This window comes from Echinops telfairi, unplaced genomic scaffold (assembly GCF_000313985.2).
Source record: "Echinops telfairi isolate 266 unplaced genomic scaffold, ASM31398v2 ScPeMD7_7424;HRSCAF=8462, whole genome shotgun sequence".
In the NCBI taxonomy this organism is placed as follows: domain Eukaryota; kingdom Metazoa; phylum Chordata; class Mammalia; order Afrosoricida; family Tenrecidae; genus Echinops; species Echinops telfairi.
This window is the reverse complement of record NW_022111324.1, coordinates 75295269-75302221: the sequence shown is the minus strand read 5'-3', so window position 1 is coordinate 75302221 and position 6953 is coordinate 75295269. Positions and strand designations below refer to the sequence as shown.

General features: G+C 43.9%; 1 pseudogene; it reads right to left on the bottom strand.

Moving 5' to 3' along the window:
- Nucleotides 1-3125: 3125 nt before the first annotated feature.
- On the bottom strand, nucleotides 3126-3892 carry LOC101652797 (annotated as a pseudogene).
- Between the last annotated feature and the right edge of the window lie 3061 nt (nucleotides 3893-6953).

The window sequence follows — 6953 nt, the reverse complement described above, 5'->3', positions numbered from 1 at the left end:
ACCTCTCTATTGGTTCCCTACTGCATGCCAGTATGTTGCATTCACGTCTTGGCGCACTGGGTTGAAATCTGGTCCCAACACCCTACCCTTGAGTGGGTTAGTACCCTGTTCATGGTAGCAGGAGAACAGGGACATCATTATTTTCTTAACATTTACTTTCTATTTGAGCCTTCGGTATCAGCTCCTCTTTTTTCCCTCCCACCGTTGTGACCCCTTGATAAATTATTATTTTCATATCTTACACCAACTGCTGTCTCCCTTCCCCCATGATTTCTGATATTCATTCCCCTGGGGTGGGGGTGGGGTGTTATGTGTCGATCATTGCGATCGGTTCCCTCTTTCTCCCCTCTTCTCCCCACCTTTCTCCCTACCTTTCTGGCATCACAACTCCCCATTCCTGTTCCTGGATTCCGTGTGTCCTGAGCTCTTATCTCTTATCTGTACCTGTGCTCCTGTTCCTGTGTAGCCCACAGTGAAAGGCAGAACTGGGGTCATGATGGTGGAGGGTGAAGAAGCCGCAAGGAACCAGAGGAATATTGTGTTTCATCGGAGTTATACTGCGCCCTGGTTGACTTATCCCTTCCTTGTGACCCTTCTGTGAAGGGGTAACCCAGTGTCTACTAATGGGTTTGGGGGTCTCTGCTCTGACTCCCCTTGTGCTCAACAATATGATTTTTGTTTGTTTATTTTGGGTCTTCTGATGCCTGTTACCCAGTCCTGTTGACACCTCATGATCCCATAGGCGGTGTGCTTCTTCTATGTAGGCTTGATGCTTCTCTGCTAGACTGCCGCTTGTTTAATTTCAAGCCTTTAAGACCCCAGACACTATATCTTTTGATAGCCGGCACCATCTGCTTTCTTCACATTTGCTTATGCACCTGCTTTGTCTTCAGCAATCTTGTCGGGAAGGTGAGCATCACAGAATGCCAGTTTGTTAGAACAGAGTGTTCTTACATTGAGGCAGGGCTTAAGCAGAGACCCAAAGTCTGTCCACTACCTCAGTGTATTGCCATATAAATATACGTACATAGACTAATACCTCTATTTTATGAATTCATGTATTTACATATATACACTTTTATTTATACCTCTATCCATAACTTTGCATCTCACATCTTTCCTGTTTCCTTTTACCTTTCTCCTGTCCCACCACCATGCACACCCTTCTTCTGCCTCTTGGTAATTACTCTCAGCTAGACTGCTGTTGCTGCAACTCCCCCAGGATCTCTATGTCCTACTCATTGTTAATTTTAATTCCCTAGTTGTTCCCCTGTCTATGGCATTGTTTGCTCACCATTCCCTTCCCCCGCCCCCTCCTCCCCCAAGTCCCTCTGGACCCATTGGTCTGGTTGCTTTCTGCTCAAGCTTGCTCCCCATGTTTATCTTATATAGGTAGGCAAAACCAACAATAATGGAGACAAAATAAAAAAGAAAACAATGATTGAATAAAAAGAGAAAAAAGATAATAACTCGGGGGGGGGGCATTGATACTTCCATGTCTGATGATCTCCCCACTAGTTAAAAAACAGAAAAACAGTGTTATTGGCACTTCATCCACATATCACACAATTCAGCAGTTCAATCATATCAAGAAGAGTTGTACAATCTTTTTAAATTCCCTAAATATTTATTAATTAAAAAATGTTTCCCCAACAATTTTACTGGCGCGTAATTCACATATCATACAATTCAACAGTTCAGTCATTCAATCACCTCAATGGGAGTTGTACAATCACCACCACATCTCTCTTAGAGCCTCCACCCCCCCCCCGATGGTCACATCACCTTTAAAGTGAGCTGTACAATTACTATCAGTTCTAGTGCTCCCTCTCCCTGAGTTGTACAATCTTTACCAAAATCTATTTTAGAATATTTTCTTTTTCCTTGTAAAAATTTTGTTTGTAAAATTTCCCCCCCAATCTGTGAAGTCCTGCTTGACTCTCCTGATCCAGTCCTTTGAGTACATAAGTGATGTGATTTCAGGATGTCCCAGTCATCTATCTTGTCTCCCACTGTGTATGGCTCCTTCTTTTTACTTAGTAGTCTATGGATGCCCTGCAATAGGGCCTTGGCTTTGTTCCACCTTTCTCCTTGATGATGCTGATAGCTTTGGGGTTTACATTTAGCTCTTCAATCCATCTTGAGTTTATTTTTTTGTGCATGGAGAGATATAAGTCTTGTTTCATTCTTCCGCATCTGGAAATCTGGTTTCTCCAACACCATTTGTTGAAGATGCTGTCTTTGTCCCACTGGATATGTCTAGGTCCTTTGTTGAAGATGAGTCGCCTGTAGGCTGATGCATTTGTGCCTGGGTTTTCTGTTCTGATCCACTGGTCTACATCCCTCATTGTACCAGCGCCAGGCTGTTTGGACTGCTGTGGCTTCGTGGAAGGTTTTTAGGTCAGGTATGTGAGGCCTACTACTCGGTTCTTCTTTTTAAGAAGTTCTTTGCTTATCCTGGGTCTTTTGCCTATGCACATGAAATTGACAACTAGTTTGGCCATTTCTTTAAAGAATGTATTTGGGATTCGGATTGGGATTGTGCTGTATCTGTAGATTGTTTGAGGTAGTATTGACATTTTCACAATAATGTGTGCCCCTCCATGAGCATGGGATAGTCTTACATTTATGTAGATCTTTTTGGTTTCATGTAGTAACATTCTGTAGTTTTCTCTGCATAGGTCTTTTGTTTCTTTTTCTTTTTTAAATGAAATGTATTTATTAGGTGGGAAAAAAACCCACAGAATCACAAGTACTTCTCTTGCACACTGGCAGCCTTCACCCTTGGCAGGGATCAGACTCTTGTCAACTGTACAGGACAGGGCAGTGGGGCCAAGTCCATGGGGTGTTGCTTAAACCCCGAGAGGCATTTTAAGGCGGTTGCACCCAAGGCTGCAGAACAAACGACATCGCTGACAGAAGCGTCACAGTGTAAGGAAGTAACTCCCCACGCCAACTGAGCCCAACACGATGGCTGCCCGAGGTCTTCCGTGGGCCTGCCCCCATCACACATTTCCCGTTCCCACAAACTTGGCCGCTGTCATGGCGAGCAGATGCCCATGGAGAGACAAAAAAGGAGGGACTCACGCTCTCACAGCACGAACAGGATTACAGAAAACACGGGGTCAGCTGCGGCCACCCAGGGAGAGGTCAGCGGCCTTTGGGGCGGGCTCCTCCTGGGCTCCGAGATGAACCCTAAAAGTAGGAGGTGTAAGCTCCGTCTTCCCGCCCACGGTCACCCCCTGGATGAGGCTCCCTGAGCTCCGGCAGTTCTTCCCCGAGGTCCAGGCCTGGAAGGTTTCCACCAGGAAGTCTAAGGGTGTCCAGGAGCTGGTCAGCCTCGGGCTTGGACTTCCTGTTCATCGGGGTATCCAGGGTAACGGGGAGCATGGCAACGGCGGCTGAGCCGGAGGGCATGCCGCTGCCCTTCCCCGCGAGGCCCTGGCAGCACAGCGCCCTTGGCCATGCCATAACCGATCATCCCAGGGGTCCCATCCAGGGCGGCCTTGGCGCCGGTCAAGGTCAGCAGGCCTCCTTCCTTGAGGTGCTTGGCGGCCAGGTAGCTGGAGATGGTGGACGTCCACATGCTCTGCTTCCACATCAGATCACAGTTCTTAAAGAGCGACTTGGACTTGGCGTTGCCCCCGGCCCATCCTCCAGCCACAGAGGATGGCATCCACCTTCTCGTCGCCCAGGAGCTTTCCAACCTCAGCGGTCACCTGGTCAGCCTGCTCCGTAAATGAGTCCGTCAGTTTCACCACGACGCAGGCGCTGGCCTCCTGGTTCGCCACCACGTGGATGCTGGCGACCCACCAATTGCTAGCCCGGAGCCCTTCACGCCTCGGGAGCCCAGCGCGCCTCAGCCGCTGTACACCGCACCCGGCGCCTCCATCCTGCAACCCTGTCTTTTGTTTCTTTAGTTAGGTTTATCCCCAAGTATTTCATCGTTTGTGTGGTTATTATAAACAGTAGTGTTTTCTTAATGTTCTTTTCATAGCTCTCTTTGCTGGTATACAAGAATCCAATTGATTGCTGCTTGTTACCTTTGTATCTTGCTACCTTGCCAAATCCCTCCATTGTTTCCAGTAGGTTTTTTGTGGAGACATTTGGGTTTTTTATATATAAAATCATATCATCTGCAAATAGCGAGAGCTTAACTTCTTTGCCTATTTGTATTCCCTTGATTTCTGTTTGTTGTCCAATGGCTCTAAGACTTCCAGAACAATGTTAGATAAGAGTGGTGACAGGGGACATTGTTATCTGGTCCCTGTTTTCAGTGGAAATGTTTCTAGCTACTCCCCGCTGAGTATGATGTTGGCTGTTAGTTTTTCATATATGGCTTTTACTATGTTGAGGAATTTCCCTTCCATTCCTATTTTGTTGAGTATTTTGATTAAAAACATCGGTGTTGGGTATTGTCAAATACCGTTTCTGCATCTAGTGATATGATCATATGGCTTTTAATCTTTACCGTGCTTATGTGATGGATTACATTGATTTTAAAATATTGAACCATCCTGGCATCCCTGGAATGAATCCTATTTGGGTTAATTTTTTTTATATGATGTTGGATTCTATTGGCCAGAATGTTGTTAAGCATGTTAGAGTTTATGTTTATAAGGGATATTGGTCTATCATTTCCTGGCCTTGTGGGGTCTTTGCCTGGTTTGGGTATCAGTGTTGTGCTAGCTTCATAGAATGAGTTTGGGAGTTTGTGGTTTTTTCTGTTCTGGAATAGTTTGTGTAGTATTGATAGTAGACCTCCTCTGAATACTTAATAGAATTTCCCTGTGAAACCACGAGGTTCAGGGCTTTTTTTGGTGGGCAGTTTCTTAATGACCAGTTCTATTTCTTCTTTTATTATGGCTCTGTTGAGTTTTTCAGTATCTGTCTGCATTACTTTGAGTCAGTGATATAATTCTAGGTATCTGTACATTTCTTCTAGATTACTGAATTTGTTGAAATACAGCTTTTCATAATCGTGTGTTATTATTCTTTTTATTTCCTTTGGATCTGTTGTAATATCACCCTTTTCATCTCTTATGCTGAGTATTTGCATCTTTACTTTTTTTGCTGTTGATAAGTTTGCCAGTTGTCTATTTTGTTGATCCATTTAAAGAACTAGCTTCTTGTCTTGTTGATTTCCCCCCCCACTGTTTGTTTTCCAGATCCTTTATTTCTGCATTGATCCTTATGATTTCTTTCTTTCTTTTATTTGGAGGGTTTATGTTGTTATCCTTGTTCCAGTTCTTGAAGGTGCTGATTTTGGATTTCTTCTCTTTTTTTATGGGAGTGGAGATTGCTATAAATTCACCTCTGGTTACTGCTTTTGATGTGTCCCAAAGGTTTTGATGTGTTATCATTTTCATTTGTCTCAAGGATTTTAAAATTTTTTTCTCATTTATTTGCCTTTATTTCCTCCTTTATTTGCCCAGTCATTTTTGAGTATTATGTTGTTGAATCTCCATGTGTTTGTCTTTATGTTTGTTCATTTTATTGCTGATTTTTTATTTTATAGCTATGTGGTTCAAGAAGATAGGTTGTAGGATCTCCTTTTTTTTAAAATTTGTTGAGACATGCTTTGTGGCCTCACATATGGTCTATTCTTGAGAATGTTCCATGTGTTTTGGAGAAGAACATATACTGTGTTTTTATTGGATGGAGTAATTTGTATATGCCTGTGAGGTCGGTTTTGTTGATTGTGTTGTTGAGTTTTTCTATCTTTATTTAGTTTTCTTTTCTTCTTGATGTTCTTTCTTTCCTTGAGAGTGGTGTATTGAAGTCTCATGTTATTATTGCCAAGGGATCTTTATCCTTTTTCAGTTCTGTAATAATATGACTGATTTATTTCGAGGATCTTTCATTGGGTCCGTACATGTTTATTTTAACTATGTCTTCTTGGGCTATTGTTCCCCTGATCATTATGTAGTGTTCGTTCTTGTCTATTGCATTGTTTGCCTTGAAGTCTGTTTTCTCATAGATTTATATTGCCCTCCTGCTTTCTCTTGGTTGTTGTTTGCTTGGTATGCTTTTGTCTAGCCTCTGATCTTTAATCTGTTCATGTCTCAGATGGGAGGCTGTGCAGAGCTGTACCTCAGGGAAGGGGGGGTGGAGCTTTTGCCAAGTTTTGCCAAGTGGGATGGAGCTCCTCAGGCTTGTGTGGAGAGCTAGTTTATTCACTATTTATGCCCATCTACTCCAGGTCACCCTGTAGAATCACCCCTACATGGCATGGCTAGGTAGGCTGTGCTCATTCTGTTAGGGTGTCAGACCTGAGCTCTCTTGGCTTGGGCTGAGAGCAGAGCCTATTTGTGCCTATATTGGCCCCAGATTGGTCATACAGAGCTATGTCCCTTCAGTGAGGTTGTCAGCCACCCTGGCTAGGTCCTGGATGAGAAAGATCAGTCAGGAGAGCTGGGAAGTAGTGATCCCAAAGCTAGTACTGAGGGCTGATGACAAAGGGGAGTCTACCAGCAGACGTTGCTATCTTTCAACTTATTTGTGTCTACTTATCTTTATACTAAGAATCCTTTGGACTGGAAGTGTAGAATATCCCTCTCCATGGCCTCTCTGAACTGGTGCTTTTAGAGTGGCTCCCATGTGTGCTACTTGGTCACCATCTTGCTCTGGCATACCATACACTTTATTTGCATGTTTCCACCCCAGAAATGTGCCATGTATCCAGTCCTCGTGGTGGGCCATTGAAAAGCCTCATGTTTGTGTAGCCAACCTACTCATTCCACAGCTCTTCTGTCAGTTGCTGTGATGCTGGAAGCTATGTAACCGGCCTTTCAAATACTGCAAAGACTCCCATGCTGAACAGGCTTCAGCAGAACTTCAAAAAGACTAAGAAGAAGGAGTGGTGATCGATTTCTGAGGGATTAGCCACTGAAAACTTTACAGATCTCAGCAGAACATTTTCTGATATAGTGTCAAAAGACAAGCCCCTCACG